The following is an 18823-nucleotide window of genomic DNA, read 5'->3' as shown; positions in this document are numbered from 1 at the left end:
AGAATATTTTTTCAAGTACCCCACAAAACGTGGATTTTTTAAAGAATATTTTTTCAAGTACCCCACAAAACGTGGATTTTTTAAAGAATATTTTTTCAAGTACCCCACAAAACGTGGATTTTTTAAAGAATATTTTTTCAAGTATCCCACAAAACGTGGATTTTTTAAAGAATATTTTTTCAAGTACCCCACAAAACGTGGATTTTTTAAAGAATATTTTTTCAAGTACCCCACAAAACGTGGATTTTTTAAAGAATATTTTTTCAAGTATCCCACAAAACGTGGATTTTTTAAAGAATATTTTTTCAAGTATCCCACAAAACGTGGATTTTTTAAAGAATATTTTTTCAAGTACCCCACAAAACGTGGATTTTTTAAAGAATATTTTTTTCCAGTAGCCCACAAAACGTGGATTTTTTAAAGAATATTTTTTTCCAGTAGCCCACAAAACATGGATTTTTTAAAGAATATTTTTTCCAGTATCCCACAAAACGTGGATTTTTTAAAGAATATTTTTTCAAGTACCCCACAAAACGTGGATTTTTTAAAGAATAGTTTTTCAAGTACCCCACAAAACGTGGATTTTTTAAAGAATATTTTTTTCAAGCACCCCTACAGAACGTGGATTTTTTAAAGAATATTTTTTCAAGCACCCCTACAGAGCGTGGATTTTTTAACGAATATTTTTTCAAGCACCCCTACAGAGCGTGGATTTTTTAAAGAATATTTTTTCAAGCACCCCTACAGAGCGTGGATTTTTTAAAGAATATTTTTTCAAGCACCCCTACAGAGCGTGGATTTTTTAAAGAATATTTTTTCAAGCACCCCTACAGAGCGTGGATTTTTTAAAGAATATTTTTTCAAGCACCCCTACAGATCGTGGATTTTTTAAAGAATATTTTTTCAAGCACCCCTACAGAGCGTGGATTTTTTAAAGAATATTTTTTCAAGCACCCCTACAGATCGTGGATTTTTTAAAGAATATTTTTTCAAGCACCCCTACAGAGCGTGGATTTTTTAAAGAATATTTTTTCAAGCACCCCTACAGAGCGTGGATTTTTTAAAGAATATTTTTTCAAGCACCCCTACAGATCGTGGATTTTTTAAAGAATATTTTTTCAAGCACCCCTACAGAGCGTGGATTTTTTAAAGAATATTTTTTCAAGCACCCCTACAGAGCGTGGATTTTTTAAAGAATATTTTTTCAAGCACCCCTACAGAGCGTGGATTTTTTAACGAATATTTTTTCAAGCACCCCTACAGAGCGTGGATTTTTTAAAGAATATTTTTTCAAGCACCCCTACAGAGCGTGGATTTTTTAAAGAATATTTTTTCAAGCACCCCTACAGGGCGTGGATTTTTTAAAGAATATTTTTTCAAGCACCCCTACAGAGCGTGGATTTTTTAAAGAATATTTTTTCAAGCACCCCTACAGAGCGTGGATTTTTTAAAGAATATTTTTTCAAGCACCCCTACAGAGCGTGGATTTTTTAAAGAATATTTTTTCAAGCACCCCTACAGAGCGTGGATTTTTTAAAGAATATTTTTTCAAGCACCCCTACAGAGCGTGGATTTTTTAAAGAATATTTTTTCAAGCACCCCTACAGATCGTGGATTTTTTAAAGAATATTTTTTCAAGCACCCCTACAGAGCGTGGATTTTTTAAAGAATATTTTTTCAAGCACCCCTACAGAGCGTGGATTTTTTAAAGAATATTTTTTCAAGCACCCCTACAGAGCGTGGATTTTTTAAAGAATATTTTTTCAAGCACCCCTACAGAGCGTGGATTTTTTAAAGAATATTTTTTCAAGCACCCCTACAGAGCGTGGATTTTTTAAAGAATATTTTTTCAAGCACCCCTACAGAGCGTGGATTTTTTAAAGAATATTTTTTCAAGCACCCCTACAGAGCGTGGATTTTTTAAAGAATATTTTTTCAAGCACCCCTACAGAGCGTGGATTTTTTAAAGAATATTTTTTCAAGCACCCCTACAGAGCGTGGATTTTTTAAAGAATATTTTTTCAAGCACCCCTACAGAGCGTGGATTTTTTAAAGAATATTTTTTCAAGTACCCCACAAAACGTGGATTTTTTAAAGAATATTTTTTCAAGTACCCCACAAAACGTGGATTTTTTAAAGAATATTTTTTCAAGTACCCCACAAAACGTGGATTTTTTAAAGAATATTTTTTCAAGTACCCCACAAAACGTGGATTTTTTAAAGAATATTTTTTCAAGTACCCCACAAAACGTGGATTTTTTAAAGAATATTTTTTCAAGTACCCCAAAAAACGTGGATTTTTTAAAGAATATTTTTTCAAGTACCCCACAAAACGTGGATTTTTTAAAGAATATTTTTTCAAGTACCCCACAAAACGTGGATTTTTTAAAGAATATTTTTTCAAGTACCCCACAAAACGTGGATTTTTTAAAGAATATTTTTTCAAGTACCCCACAAAACGTGGATTTTTTAAAGAATATTTTTTCAAGTACCCCACAAAACGTGGATTTTTTAAAGAATATTTTTTCAAGTACCCCAGTAAACGTGGATTTTTTAAACAATATTTTTTCAAGTACCCCAGTAAACGTGGATTTTTTAAAGAATATTTTTTCAAGTACCCCAGTAAACGTGGATTTTTTAAACAATATTTTTTCAAGTACCCCAGTAAACGTGGATTTTTTAAACAATATTTTTTCAAGTACCCCAGTAAACGTGGATTTTTTAAAGAATATTTTTTCAAGTACCCAGTAAACGTGGATTTTTTAAAGAATATTTTTTCAAGTACCCCACAAAACGTGGATTTTTAAAGAATATTTTTTCAAGTACCCCACAAAACGTGGATTTTTTAAAGAATATTTTTTCAAGTACCCCACAAAACGTGGATTTTTTAAAGAATATATGTTCAAGTACCCCGCAAAACGTGGATTTTTTAAAGAATATTTTTTTCCAGTAGCCCACAAAACGTGGCTTTTTTAAAGAATATTTTTTTCCAGTAGCCCACAAAACGTGGCTTTTTTAAAGAATATTTTTTTCCAGTGGCCCACAAAACGTGGATTTTTTAAAGAATATTTTTTTCCAGTAGCCCACAAAAGGTAAATTTTTTAAAGAATATTTTTTCCAGTAGCCCACAAAACGTGGATTTTTTAAAGAATATTTTTTTCCAGTAGCCCACAAAACGTGAATTTTTTAAAGAATATTTTTTTCCAGTAGCCCACAAAACGTGGATTTTTTAAAGAATATTTTTTTCCAGTAGCCCACAAAACGTGGATTTTTTAAAGAATATTTTTTTCCAGTAGCCCACAAAACGTGGATTTTTTAAAGAATATTTTTTTCCAGTAGCCCACAAAACGTGGATTTTTTAAAGAATATTTTTTTCCAGTAACCCACAAAACGTGGATTTTTTAAAGAATATTTTTTTCCAGTAACCCACAAAACGTGGATTTTTTAAAGAATATTTTTTTCCAGTAGCCCACAAAACGTGGATTTTTTAAAGAATATTTTTTTCCAGTAGCCCACAAAACGTGGATTTTTTAAAGAATATTTTTTTCCAGTAGCCCACAAAACGTGGATTTTTTAAAGAATATTTTTTTCCAGTAGCCCACAAAACGTGGATTTTTTAAAGAATATTTTTTTCCAGTAGCCCACAAAACGTGGATTTTTTAAAGAATATTTTTTTCCAGTAGCCCACAAAACGTGGATTTTTTAAAGAATATTTTTTTCCAGTAGCCCACAAAACGTGGATTTTTTAAAGAATATTTTTTTCCAGTAGCCCAAAAAACATGGATTTTTAAAGAATATTTTTTTGCTGTACCCCACAAAACGTGGATTTTTTAAAGAATATTTTTCAAGTATCCCACAAAACGTGGATTTTTTCAAGTATCCCACAAAACGTGGATTTTTTAAAGAATATTTTTCAAGTATCCCACAAAACGTGGATTTTTTAAAGAATATTTTTCAAGTACCCCACAAAACGTGAATTTTTTAAAGAATATTTTTTCAAGTACCCCACAAAACGTGGATTTTTTAAAGAATATTTTTTCAAGTACCCCACAAAACGTGGATTTTTTAAAGAATATTTTTTCAAGTACCCCACAAAACGTGGATTTTTTAAAGAATATTTTTTCAAGTACCCCACAAAACGTGGATTTTTTAAAGAATATCTTTTCAAGTACCCCACAAAACGTGGATTTTTTAAAGAATATTTTTTCAAGTACCCCACAAAACGTCGATTTTTTAAAGAATATCTTTTCAAGTACCCCACAAAACGTGGATTTTTTAAAGAATATTTTTTCAAGTACCCCACAAAACGTGGATTTTTTAAAGAATATTTTTTCAAGTTCCCCACAAAACGTGGATTTTTTAAAGAATATTTTTTCAAGTACCCCACAAAACGTGGATTTTTTAAAGAATATTTTTTCAAGTACCCCACAAAACGTGGATTTTTTAAAGAATATTTTTTCAAGTACCCCACAAAGCGTGGATTTTTTAAAGAATATTTTTTTTAGTACCCCACAAAACGTGGATTTTTAAAGAATATTTTTTCAAGTACCCCACAAAACATGGATTTTTTAAAGAATATTTTTTCAAGTACCCCACAAAACGTGGATTTTTTAAAGAATATTTTTTCAAGTACCCCACAAAACGTGGATTTTTTAAAGAATATTTTTTCAAGTACCCCACAAAATGTGGATTTTTTAAAGAATACGTGGATACGTGGATTTTTTAAAGAATATTTTTTCAAGTACCCCACAAAACGTGGATTTTTTAAAGAATATTTTTTCAAGTACCCCACAAAATGTGGATTTTTTAAAGAATACGTGGATACGTGGATTTTTTAAAGAATATTTTTTCAAGTACCCCACAAAACGTGGATTTTTTAAAGAATATTTTTTCAAGTACCCCACAAAACGTGGATTTTTTAAAGAATATTTTTTCAAGTACCCCACAAAACGTGGATTTTTTAAAGAATATTTTTTCAAGTACCCCACAAAACGTGGATTTTTTAAAGAATATTTTTTCAAGTACCCCACAAAACGTGGATTTTTTAAAGAATATTTTTTCAAGTACCCCACAAAACGTGGATTTTTTAAAGAATATTTTTTCAAGTACCCCACAAAACGTGGATTTTTTAAAGAATATTTTTTCAAGTACCCCACAAAACGTGGATTTTTTAAAGAATATTTTTTCAAGTACCCCACAAAACGTGGATTTTTTAAAGAATATTTTTTCAAGTACCCCACAAAACGTGGATTTTTTAAAGAATATTTTTTCAAGTACCCCACAAAACGTGGATTTTTTAAAGAATATTTTTTCAAGTACCCCACAAAACGTGGATTTTTTAAAGAATATTTTTTCAAGTACCCCACAAAACGTGGATTTTTTAAAGAATATTTTTTCAAGTACCCCACAAAACGTGGATTTTTTAAAGAATATTTTTTCAAGTACCCCACAAAACGTGGATTTTTTAAAGAATATTTTTTCAAGTACCCCACAAAACGTGGATTTTTTAAAGAATATTTTTTCAAGTACCCCACAAAACGTGGATTTTTTAAAGAATATTTTTTCAAGTACCCCACAAAACGTGGATTTTTTAAAGAATATTTTTTCAAGTACCCCACAAAACGTGGATTTTTTAAAGAATATTTTTTCAAGTACCCCACAAAACGTGGATTTTTTAAAGAATATTTTTTCAAGTACCCCACAAAACGTGGATTTTTTAAAGAATATTTTTTCAAGTACCCCACAAAACGTGGATTTTTTAAAGAATATTTTTTCAAGTACCCCACAAAACGTGGATTTTTTAAAGAATATTTTTTCAAGTACCCCACAAAACGTGGATTTTTTAAAGAATATTTTTTCAAGTACCCCACAAAACGTGGATTTTTTAAAGAATATTTTTTCAAGTACCCCACAAAACGTGGATTTTTTAAAGAATATTTTTTCAAGTACCCCACAAAACGTGGATTTTTTAAAGAATATTTTTTCAAGTACCCCACAAAACGTGGATTTTTTAAAGAATATTTTTTCAAGTACCCCACAAAACGTGGATTTTTTAAAGAATATTTTTTCAAGTACCCCACAAAACGTGGATTTTTTAAAGAATATTTTTTCAAGTACCCCACAAAACGTGGATTTTTTAAAGAATATTTTTTCAAGTACCCCACAAAACGTGGATTTTTTAAAGAATATTTTTTCAAGTACCCCACAAAACGTGGATTTTTTAAAGAATATTTTTTCAAGTACCCCACAAAACGTGGATTTTTTAAAGAATATTTTTTCAAGTACCCCACAAAACGTGGATTTTTTAAAGAATATTTTTTCAAGTACCCCACAAAACGTGGATTTTTTAAAGAATATTTTTTCAAGTACCCCACAAAACGTGGATTTTTTAAAGAATATTTTTTCAAGTACCCCACAAAACGTGGATTTTTTAAAGAATATTTTTTCAAGTACCCCACAAAACGTGGATTTTTTAAAGAATATTTTTTCAAGTACCCCACAAAACGTGGATTTTTTAAAGAATATTTTTTCAAGTACCCCACAAAACGTGGATTTTTTAAAGAATATTTTTTCAAGTACCCCACAAAACGTGGATTTTTTAAAGAATATTTTTTCAAGTACCCCACAAAACGTGGATTTTTTAAAGAATATTTTTTCAAGTACCCCACAAAACGTGGATTTTTTAAAGAATATTTTTTCAAGTACCCCACAAAACGTGGATTTTTTAAAGAATATTTTTTCAAGTACCCCACAAAACGTGGATTTTTTAAAGAATATTTTTTCAAGTACCCCACAAAACGTGGATTTTTTAAAGAATATTTTTTCAAGTACCCCACAAAACGTGGATTTTTTAAAGAATATTTTTTCAAGTACCCCACAAAACGTGGATTTTTTAAAGAATATTTTTTCAAGTACCCCACAAAACGTGGATTTTTTAAAGAATATTTTTTCAAGTACCCCACAAAACGTGGATTTTTTAAAGAATATTTTTTCAAGTACCCCACAAAACGTGGATTTTTTAAAGAATATTTTTTCAAGTACCCCACAAAACGTGGATTTTTTAAAGAATATTTTTTCAAGTACCCCACAAAACGTGGATTTTTTAAAGAATATTTTTTCAAGTACCCCACAAAACGTGGATTTTTTAAAGAATATTTTTTCAAGTACCCCACAAAACGTGGATTTTTTAAAGAATATTTTTTCAAGTACCCCACAAAACGTGGATTTTTTAAAGAATATTTTTTCAAGTACCCCACAAAACGTGGATTTTTTAAAGAATATTTTTTCAAGTACCCCACAAAACGTGGATTTTTTAAAGAATATTTTTTCAAGTACCCCACAAAACGTGGATTTTTTAAAGAATATTTTTTCAAGTACCCCACAAAACGTGGATTTTTTAAAGAATATTTTTTCAAGTACCCCACAAAACGTGGATTTTTTAAAGAATATTTTTTCAAGTACCCCACAAAACGTGGATTTTTTAAAGAATATTTTTTCAAGTACCCCACAAAACGTGGATTTTTTAAAGAATATTTTTTCAAGTACCCCACAAAACGTGGATTTTTTAAAGAATATTTTTTCAAGTACCCCACAAAACGTGGATTTTTTAAAGAATATTTTTTCAAGTACCCCACAAAACGTGGATTTTTTAAAGAATATTTTTTCAAGTACCCCACAAAACGTGGATTTTTTAAAGAATATTTTTTCAAGTACCCCACAAAACGTGGATTTTTTAAAGAATATTTTTTCAAGTACCCCACAAAACGTGGATTTTTTAAAGAATATTTTTTCAAGTACCCCACAAAACGTGGATTTTTTAAAGAATATTTTTTCAAGTACCCCACAAAACGTGGATTTTTTAAAGAATATTTTTTCAAGTACCCCACAAAACGTGGATTTTTTAAAGAATATTTTTTCAAGTACCCCACAAAACGTGGATTTTTTAAAGAATATTTTTTCAAGTACCCCACAAAACGTGGATTTTTTAAAGAATATTTTTTCAAGTACCCCACAAAACGTGGATTTTTTAAAGAATATTTTTTCAAGTACCCCACAAAACGTGGATTTTTTAAAGAATATTTTTTCAAGTACCCCACAAAACGTGGATTTTTTAAAGAATATTTTTTCAAGTACCCCACAAAACGTGGATTTTTTAAAGAATATTTTTTCAAGTACCCCACAAAACGTGGATTTTTTAAAGAATATTTTTTCAAGTACCCCACAAAACGTGGATTTTTTAAAGAATATTTTTTCAAGTACCCCACAAAACGTGGATTTTTTAAAGAATATTTTTTCAAGTACCCCACAAAACGTGGATTTTTTAAAGAATATTTTTTCAAGTACCCCACAAAACGTGGATTTTTTAAAGAATATTTTTTCAAGTACCCCACAAAACGTGGATTTTTTAAAGAATATTTTTTCAAGTACCCCACAAAACGTGGATTTTTTAAAGAATATTTTTTCAAGTACCCCACAAAACGTGGATTTTTTAAAGAATATTTTTTCAAGTACCCCACAAAACGTGGATTTTTTAAAGAATATTTTTTCAAGTACCCCACAAAACGTGGATTTTTTAAAGAATATTTTTTCAAGTACCCCACAAAACGTGGATTTTTTAAAGAATATTTTTTCAAGTACCCCACAAAACGTGGATTTTTTAAAGAATATTTTTTCAAGTACCCCACAAAACGTGGATTTTTTAAAGAATATTTTTTCAAGTACCCCACAAAACGTGGATTTTTTAAAGAATATTTTTTCAAGTACCCCACAAAACGTGGATTTTTTAAAGAATATTTTTTCAAGTACCCCACAAAACGTGGATTTTTTAAAGAATATTTTTTCAAGTACCCCACAAAACGTGGATTTTTTAAAGAATATTTTTTCAAGTACCCCACAAAACGTGGATTTTTTAAAGAATATTTTTTCAAGTACCCCACAAAACGTGGATTTTTTAAAGAATATTTTTTCAAGTACCCCACAAAACGTGGATTTTTTAAAGAATATTTTTTCAAGTACCCCACAAAACGTGGATTTTTTAAAGAATATTTTTTCAAGTACCCCACAAAACGTGGATTTTTTAAAGAATATTTTTTCAAGTACCCCACAAAACGTGGATTTTTTAAAGAATATTTTTTCAAGTACCCCACAAAACGTGGATTTTTTAAAGAATATTTTTTCAAGTACCCCACAAAACGTGGATTTTTTAAAGAATATTTTTTCAAGTACCCCACAAAACGTGGATTTTTTAAAGAATATTTTTTCAAGTACCCCACAAAACGTGGATTTTTTAAAGAATATTTTTTCAAGTACCCCACAAAACGTGGATTTTTTAAAGAATATTTTTTCAAGTACCCCACAAAACGTGGATTTTTTAAAGAATATTTTTTCAAGTACCCCACAAAACGTGGATTTTTTAAAGAATATTTTTTCAAGTACCCCACAAAACGTGGATTTTTTAAAGAATATTTTTTCAAGTACCCCACAAAACGTGGATTTTTTAAAGAATATTTTTTCAAGTACCCCACAAAACGTGGATTTTTTAAAGAATATTTTTTCAAGTACCCCACAAAACGTGGATTTTTTAAAGAATATTTTTTCAAGTACCCCACAAAACGTGGATTTTTTAAAGAATATTTTTTCAAGTACCCCACAAAACGTGGATTTTTTAAAGAATATTTTTTCAAGTACCCCACAAAACGTGGATTTTTTAAAGAATATTTTTTCAAGTACCCCACAAAACGTGGATTTTTTAAAGAATATTTTTTCAAGTACCCCACAAAACGTGGATTTTTTAAAGAATATTTTTTCAAGTACCCCACAAAACGTGGATTTTTTAAAGAATATTTTTTCAAGTACCCCACAAAACGTGGATTTTTTAAAGAATATTTTTTCAAGTACCCCACAAAACGTGGATTTTTTAAAGAATATTTTTTCAAGTACCCCACAAAACGTGGATTTTTTAAAGAATATTTTTTCAAGTACCCCACAAAACGTGGATTTTTTAAAGAATATTTTTTCAAGTACCCCACAAAACGTGGATTTTTTAAAGAATATTTTTTCAAGTACCCCACAAAACGTGGATTTTTTAAAGAATATTTTTTCAAGTACCCCACAAAACGTGGATTTTTTAAAGAATATTTTTTCAAGTACCCCACAAAACGTGGATTTTTAAAGAATATTTTTTCAAGTACCCCACAAAACGTGGATTTTTTAAAGAACATTTTTTCAAGTACCCCACAAAACGTGGATTTTTTAAAGAATATTTTTTCAAGTACCCCACAAAACGTGGATTTTTTAAAGAATATTTTTTCAGGTACCCCACAAAACGTGGATTTTTTAAAGAATATTTTTTCAAGTACCCCACAAAACGTGGATTTTTTAAAGAATATTTTTTCAAGTACCCCACAAAACGTGGATTTTTTAAAGAATATTTGTTCAAGTACCCCACAAAACGTGGATTTTTTAAAGAATATTTTTTCAAGTACCCCACAAAACGTGGATTTTTTAAAGAATATTTTTTCAAGTACCCCACAAAACGTGGATTTTTTAAAGAATATTTTTTCAAGTACCCCACAAAACGTGGATTTTTTAAAGAATATTTTTTCAAGTACCCCACAAAACGTGGATTTTTTAAAGAATATTTTTTCAAGTACCCCACAAAACGTGGATTTTTTAAAGAATATTTTTTCAAGTACCCCACAAAACGTGGATTTTTTAAAGAATATTTTTTCAAGTACCCCACAAAACGTGGATTTTTTAAAGAATATTTTTTCAAGTACCCCACAAAACGTGGATTTTTTAAAGAATATTTTTTCAACTACCCCACAAAACGTGGATTTTTTAAAGAATATTTTTTCAAGTACCCCACAAAACGTGGATTTTTTAAAGAATATTTTTTCAAGTACCCCACAAAACGTGGATTTTTTAAAGAATATTTTTTCAAGTACCCCACAAAACGTGGATTTTTTAAAGAATATTTTTTCCAAGTACCCCACAAAACGTGGATTTTTTTAAAACAATTTTTTCAAGTACCCCACAAAACGTAGATTTTTTAAAGAATATTTTTTCATGTACCCACAAAACGTGGATTTTTTAAAGAATATTTTTTCAAGTACCCCACAAAACGTGGATTTTTTAAAAAAATGTTTTCAAGTACCCCAAAAAACGTGGATTTTTTAAGGAATATTTTTTCATGTACCCACAAAACGTGGATTTTTTAAAGAATATTTTTTCAAGTACCCCACAAAACGTGGATTTTTTAAAAAAATGTTTTCAAGTACCCCAAAAAACGTGGATTTTTTAAGGAATATTTTTTCATGTACCCACAAAACGTGGATTTTTTAAAGAATATTTTTTCAAGTACCCCACAAAACGTGGATTTTTTAAAGAATATTTTTTCAATTACCCCACAAAAGGTGGATTTTTTAAAGAATATTTTTTCAAGTACCCCACAAAACCTGGATTATTTAAAGAATATTTTTTTATGTAACCCAAAAAACGTGAACTTTTTAAAGAATATTTTTTCAAGCGCCTCACAAAACCTGGATTATTTAAAGAATATTGTTTTAAGTAACCCACAAAACGTTGATTTTTTAAAGAATATTTTTTCAAGTACCCCACAAAACGTGGATTTTTTAAAGAATATTTTTTCAAGTACCCCACGTGGGTTTTTAAAGAATATTTTTTCAAGTACCCCACAAAACGTGGATTTTTTAAAGAATATGTTTTCAAGTACCCCACAAAACGTGGATTTTTTAAAGAATATTTTTCAAGTACCCCATAAAACGTGGATTTTTTAAAGAATATTTTTTCAAGTACCCCACAAAACGTTGATTTTTTAAAGAATATTTTTTCAAGTACCCCACTAAACGTGGATTTTTTTAAAGAATATTTTTCAAGTACCCCACAATACGTGGATTTTTTAAAGAATAGTTTTTCAAGTACCCCACAAAACTTGGATTTTTTAAAGATTATTTTTTCAAGTATGTACTGCTCAAGCGTGAATTTTGTAACTTTTTTTATGTAACAACAGAGAGACAAGGCTACTGGTTCATTTATTCCAGCTCCGACTGATGGCATGAATATTTTTAACAATACTTTTCAGTTTTTTTCACAAATCTTATTCCTGCTGTCGCATTAGGTTCGACAGATTCAACAACAACAACAACAACTAACAAAAATGCTTTTCTTTTGTAGAACTAAGAACTAGCAAAGCTTTCATTGTGGCCGACTGCCTTGTGTATTTGTTTGGTTTCTTTAAGCTGAATACTGAGCGTTTGTTGAGCAAATATGCCCGAGTGTTTTTTCTGTTTCTCCTTTATCCACTTACCACATCTTTGATTGCATACATTTCCTTTTGGTCTCTCCTCCTCCCCCTCCCCCACATACGCATTCACATTCCCATTCACATTGCATTCTGCTCAATGTTACTTCAGTTTCATCCTCATCAGCATCTCAGAGTTCATCCAGGGTTGCTGGTGTTGTTGTAGCTGTTGTTGCTGCGTTTACTAAAGTGACTCGCGGCGGCATTGAAATTCCTTCGAGTATTGTAAATACACTTCACATTGCATTTTGACGTTTCTCTTTGGCATGTTCGGTATGTGAACTGTAAGCGTTGTATGGCTGAAGTTTCGTATTTGTTAAATTTATTGTAAACTATCTGGGAAATGCATTAGCATTGGCAATTGTTGACTAGTGCCAATGTTGAGAGCTTAGGGCATGATGTGAAAGCAACTACCACGGCAGTTGGTTGACTGGTTATTTGGGCCGTTGTTTTTCTTGTTGCTACTCAGGATGATGATACCGATGCGGCGAATGGGTTTGGGTATATCAGTGCGTAACTTATTTTGTATGCATAACGCATTTACTTTTGTTGCAGAATGTTCTTAGTTTTCATCATTGCAGAATGTTGTTGCAGTGCACTTATCTTCTCCATCTCTTGTCTGCCATTTAAGTTGTCGTATTTCTTGAAACATTGCATTGAAGCCTTGAGCTATTCTTTCGTTCTATCTTTCATTCATTCAGTAAATGTTAAAGGGAAGAGAGTATCAATTACATAAATTTTATTCATACTCAAATATGCATTCATAGTTTTCATTTTTATTCTAGCTGGCAAATATAAAAGGAAGAGAGAGAGAGAGAGCGAGTATGCGGGGATAGGGGAATATAGATTGTGTGTTTCAATTTCTTTGTGCATCCATTTTTATTTGACAAAATATGCAAACATACAAAGTGCCAGTTAGTGACAGATGTATAAAAGAGAAAGAGAGAGAGCGAGAGTATCATCATCATCATTTGCATTTTCACAAGGGTAAATACCAAATCACTTGCATTGATATGAACCAACTAACCCCCAACCCTTTTCCGATGTGCATTTCAATTTCGCCCAGGGACAATATTTCAGCAAATACTTCTTCTTTGGGATTTTAGAGCAATTAAATAAATCCTTATTGATATGTGAAAAAATATGAAATCTTTTATTTGGTTGAATTCAAAGAGTTCTAGAGAATTCCAATAAAAACAGGTAAGAGAAGAAGTTCTAGAGAATTCTAATTATACCCTCAGCATTTATGCTATCGAGCGTGAATACACATTCAAACGGGCAAAATGTGCCTCATCGAAATAATGGTTTTAGACCCCAAGTATGTTTGGACGAAATGTGTTTCAGACAAGTTGGAGTTGATTTATCCATGTCCGTCCGTCTGTCTTTCTGGCTGGAGCGCTCGATAACTCTCAAAAGGATCAACCGATTCGGTCCAAAAGTTGGCTTTCGTAATATTTTGTCCAAACTTAGTTTAAGTTCGAAGATGGGTTATATCGGTCCACTCTTTCCGGTACCTCCCCCACAAAAGTTCGGAAAAAAAGGTGCGCACGATAACTCTTGAAGGAAGTAACCTATTTGATAGTTTGCACATCGTGAAATTTCTACCAGATTTAGATGAGGTTCCAATACGGAGTCAGTCGGTCCACTCCTTCGGGTACCTCCCACACAAAATTTCGGAAAAGTTCAGTTTAGGACCTGTATTCACTGCCCCCCATATACCGGTATAAGTTTCATCAAGTCGATACTTCCTGAGAAAATAGCCTGAAAGATGCAAAAAGCCCCTTCGACACCGTGTGTAGTTGTTGGAGCGCGAGATAACTCTCGAACGGATCTGCCGATTCGGTCCAAAATTTGGCCTTCTTAATATTTTGTCCAAACATAGTTTAAATTCGAAGATGAGCCATATTGGCCCACTCCTTCAGGTACCTCCCTCACAAAAGTTTAAAAATGTTCGGAAAAATTGTGCGCACGATAACTCTAGAAGGGAGTGACCGATGTAATCCATAATTTGCAGATCGTAATATATCTACCTGATATAGATCAGGTTCGAATATGGACTATATTTGTCTACCCCTTCTGGTACCTCTCACACAAAATTTCGCATAAGTTCACTTTAAGACCTGCTCTCGAATCACTTTGATTTTTGTTGAAGCGATTTGCATTCACTATCTCCATTAGGATGGTAAAAGTTTTTTCAGGGGCAAGTCCATATATCTTGAGAAAACAGCCCGGAAGGTGTAAAAAAAACCTATGTCACCATATGTGGCGGTCGGAGAGCACGATAACTCTTGAACTGTTCAACCGATTTGGTCCAACATTTGGTCTTTGTCATATTATATCCAAACTTAGTTTCATGGGGCAATACCGGTCCACAACTTCCGGTACTTCTCCCCTATATTCAAAAAATGTCACTAAAATGCTAGGACGATATCACTTGAATGGGGCAAACAATTTGGTCCAAATTTTGGATCCCCAAATATTTTGTCAAAATTTAGTTTAACTTCTAAAATGGCCCATATCGGTTCTCCCTAAGGATACCTCCCCCACAAAGGTTCAACATATGTGTCTTACTTACTTACTTACTTAGCTGGCCCATTACAGAACATTTGTTCTATAGGCCGAACTAAGAAGAGATCTCCATTCCTCTCTATTTGTTGCTTTGCACACTGGAATACCGCGCCTTGTCATCTCATCATCCACTTGTTTGCGCCATCTATTCCTTGGCCTGCCAATTCTGCGTGCACCGCCATGTGGCATGTATTCATACGCCTTTTTAGCGGGTTCATCATCGCTCATTCTTATGATATGGCCTAGCCAACGCAATCGCTGCATCTCGATACGTTTAACAATATTGATGTCGTTGTATAGCAGATACAGCTCGTGGTTCATGCGACGTCGATATTCACCGTCAACGCAGATTGGTCCGTAGATCTTTCGAAGAATTTTTCTCTCAAACACACCAAGCACTGCCATGTCTGCTTGCGCAAGTACCCAGGCTTCGGAGCCATACATCAGCACGGGTAGTATCAGTGTTTTGTAGAGCGTTATTTTTGTTTGACGAGATGTGGCTTTGTTTTTAAACTGCTTACTTAATCCAAAGTAGCATCTGTTGGCCAATACAATTCTTCTTTTTATTTCACAACTGATGTCGTTTGTTGTGTTGACGGAGGTGCCGAGGTAGACGAAGTCTTTTACTACCTCAATATTATAGGAACCAACTTCCACAGTCGGTCCGAGCTCAATGGACGCATTGCGCGTCGACACCATCAACTTGGTCTTCTCACCGTTTACCGCCAGACCCACTTTAGCAGATTCTCCTTCGACCTTTATAAAGGTATCAGTTACTTCTTTTACTGATCGACCCATGATGTCTATATCATCAGCATAAGCAAGTAACATGTGACTGTTGGTGTAGATTGTGCCACTTCTTTTGACGTTTGCCTCTCGTATAACCTTTTCTAGCAGGATGTTGAAGAGGTCACACGAAAGGCTGTCTCCTTGTCTGAAACCTCTTTTGGTACCAAACTCTTCGGAGAGGTTCTTTCCTATTTTAACTGAGGACCTCGTGTCAGTTAAAGTCATTTTACAAAGCCGGATGAGCTTTGCGGGAATACCAAATTCAGACATGGCTTGGAATACCTTTGAGCGCAGCGGACTGTCGAAGGCTGCTTTATAATCGACAAAAAGGTGGTAGGTGTCGATCTGCATCTCTTGGGTCTTCTGCAGGATTTGCCGCAGGGTAAATATCTGGTCAATGGTGGACTTGCCAGGTCTAAAGCCGCATTGGTATGGTCCAATAATCTCGTTTACCATTGGCTTTAGTCGTTCGCACAATATCCCTGACACGATCTTGTAGGCAATAGGGAGTAGACTTATGCCCCTATAGTTAGAGCATACAGTCTTATCTCCCTTCTTGTGGACGGGGCACAGGATACTCAGGTTCCAATCGTCGGGTACTCGTTCTTCCTGCCAGATGGTGCTAACTAGCTGATGAATACACCTTATCAGCGTGTCGCCTCCGGTTTTGAACAGCTCGGCTGGTAAGCCATCGGCCCCTGCTGCCTTATTATTCTTCAGCCGATTTATTGCTGTCTTTACCTCATCTTGGCTGGGCGGTATACATTCAATACCATCTTCTGGGATTGGGACTGTGGTATCTTCGTCGTCTTCGCTGCTATTGGATACCAACAGATTTGAAAAATGTTCTTTCCATATCCTGAGTACACTATCTGTATCAGTTACCAAATTACCTTGCTGGTCTCTACAGGAGGATGTGCCTGTACCAAAGCCATCAGTTTGATGCTTGACTCTTTGGTAGAATTTTCGGACTTCATTCTGGCTCCTGTACATCTCGACTTTTTCACTCTCCCGCTTTTCCATCTCTCTCTTTTTCCTGCGGAAAAGACGTTTCTCCTCTCTCCTTTTCTCCCTGTATCTCTCTCGTGCGCTACGCGTTGCTACGGATTCTAAAGTAGCCTTATATGCCGCATTTTTCTTTTCGGTGGCAGCACGACACTCCTCATCATACCACCTATGTGTCTTAGTGCAGTTAATTCCTATTCCAAATTTTGGTCAGCAAGTTTGCATGACCAAAAAGGGCCACAAAATTCTGAAGAGACCTTAAATACATGCGTAGGTGAAAGTTTCACTTCACATTAGCTGAGGGTATAATCTGACACTTTTTTACTTGTTGGTTGGAGATTCTTACTTACCTGGGGTTAGAGCAAATGTTGTAGCTGTGAAATTTTTCTACAACATTGAGCCTTATGTCTTTTTCCTAGGTAAATAAATATTTCACGATCATCGCCAAAAACTATAAAAACTATGGTCTGAACCATAGAACATTTCGTAAACATTGGTCCATAATTGCGGCCTGTAACGTGCGTACAATTTTTAATGGACGGACTTAGCTGGACCATTACAGAACATTTGTTCCATAAGCCGAACTAAGAAAATATCTCCAATTCTCTCTGTTTGTTGCTTCGCTTTTTGGAATAAAGCGTTTTTCCACTTGTTCGCTCCATCGAAGCCTTAACCTGCCAGTTCTGCGTGTACCGTCATGTGGCCCGTATTTATACGCCTCTTTAGCGGATTCATTCTCCCATTCTTATGATATGTTCCAGCCAACGCAATCTTTGCATATCGATACGTTTATCTATACTGATGTCTTTTATAGCAGATACAGCTCGTGGTTCATAAGACGTCGATATTCACCGTCAACGCAGTTTGGTCCGTAGATCTTTCGAAGAATTTTTCTCTCAAACACAGCAAGCACTGCCATGTCCGCTTGCGCAAGTACCCAGGCTTCGGAACCACACATTAGCACATGTAGTATCAGTGTTTGTAGAGCGTTATTTTGGTTTGACTAGATGTGGCTTTGTTTTTAAACTGCTTACTTAAACCAAAGTAGCATCTGTCGGCCAATACAATTCTTCTTTTTATTTCACAACTGATGTCGTTTGTTGTGTTTACGGAGGTGCCGAGGTAGGCGAAGTCTTCTACTACCTCAAAATTAGGAATCAACTTCCGCAGTTTGTCCGAGCTCAATGGACGCATTGCACATCGACACCATTAACTTGGTCTTTTCACCGTTTACCGCCAGACCCACTTTAGCAGATTCTCCTTCGACCTTCATAAAGGTATCAGTTACTTCTTTTACTGATCGTCCCATAATGTCAATATCATCAGCATAAGTAGGTAACATGTGGGTGTTGCTGTATATTGTGCCATTTCTTTTGACATTTGCATCTCGTATAACCTTTCTCCTTGTCTGAAACCTCTTTTGGTACTGTATTGTTCGGAGAGGTTCTTTCCTATTTTAATTGAGAACCTAGTATCAATTAAAGTCATCTTACAAAGCCGAATGAGCGGGATACCAAATTCAGACATGGCTTGGAATACCTCTGAACCTAGGGGGGGGGGGGGGCAGTCTAAGGCTGATTTATGATCGACAAAAAGGTGGTAGGTGTCGATCTACATATCTTGGGTCTTCTCCAGGATTTGCGGCAGGGTAAATATCTGGTGGACTTGCCAGGTCTTAAGCCGCATTGGTATGGTCCAATTATTTCGTTGACAATAGGCTTTAGTCGTTGGCATAATATCTCTGACACTACCTTGTAGGCAATAGGGAGAAGACTTATGACCCTGTAGTTGGAGCATACAGTCTTATCTCCTTTTTTGTGAACGGGAAACACGATACACAGGTTCCAATCGTCGGGTACGCGCTCTTCCTGCCAGATGGTGCTAACTAGCTTAAGCATACACCTTATCAGGGTGTCGCCTCCGGTTTTAAACAGGCTGGTAAGCCATCGGCTCCTGCATCATTATTCGGTTTATTGCTGACTTTACCTCATCTTGGCTAGGCAGTATATATTCAATACCATCTTCTGGAATTGGATCTGTGGTATCTTCGTTGTCTTCGCTACTATTGGACACCAACAGTTTGGAAAAATGCATCGAATGGGTAATACTTTGCCATTGTGCTGATATGTTATCGGGACG

At 33.8% G+C, this 18823-nt stretch overlaps 1 protein-coding gene across 1 annotated transcript in view; it reads right to left on the bottom strand.

The window, feature by feature from the left end:
- LOC141391584 (uncharacterized) overlaps positions 1-18823 on the bottom strand; it is a 130548-nt gene that overhangs the window by 9125 nt on the left and 102600 nt on the right. The window lies entirely within an intron of this gene.

Source organism: Musca autumnalis, unplaced genomic scaffold (genome assembly GCF_047663935.1).
Source record: "Musca autumnalis isolate F117 unplaced genomic scaffold, ASM4766393v1 scaffold_1, whole genome shotgun sequence".
Taxonomy (NCBI): Eukaryota; Metazoa; Arthropoda; class Insecta; order Diptera; family Muscidae; genus Musca; species Musca autumnalis.
The sequence above is the reverse complement of the archived record's forward strand: the minus strand, read 5'-3'. Positions and strand labels throughout refer to the sequence as shown.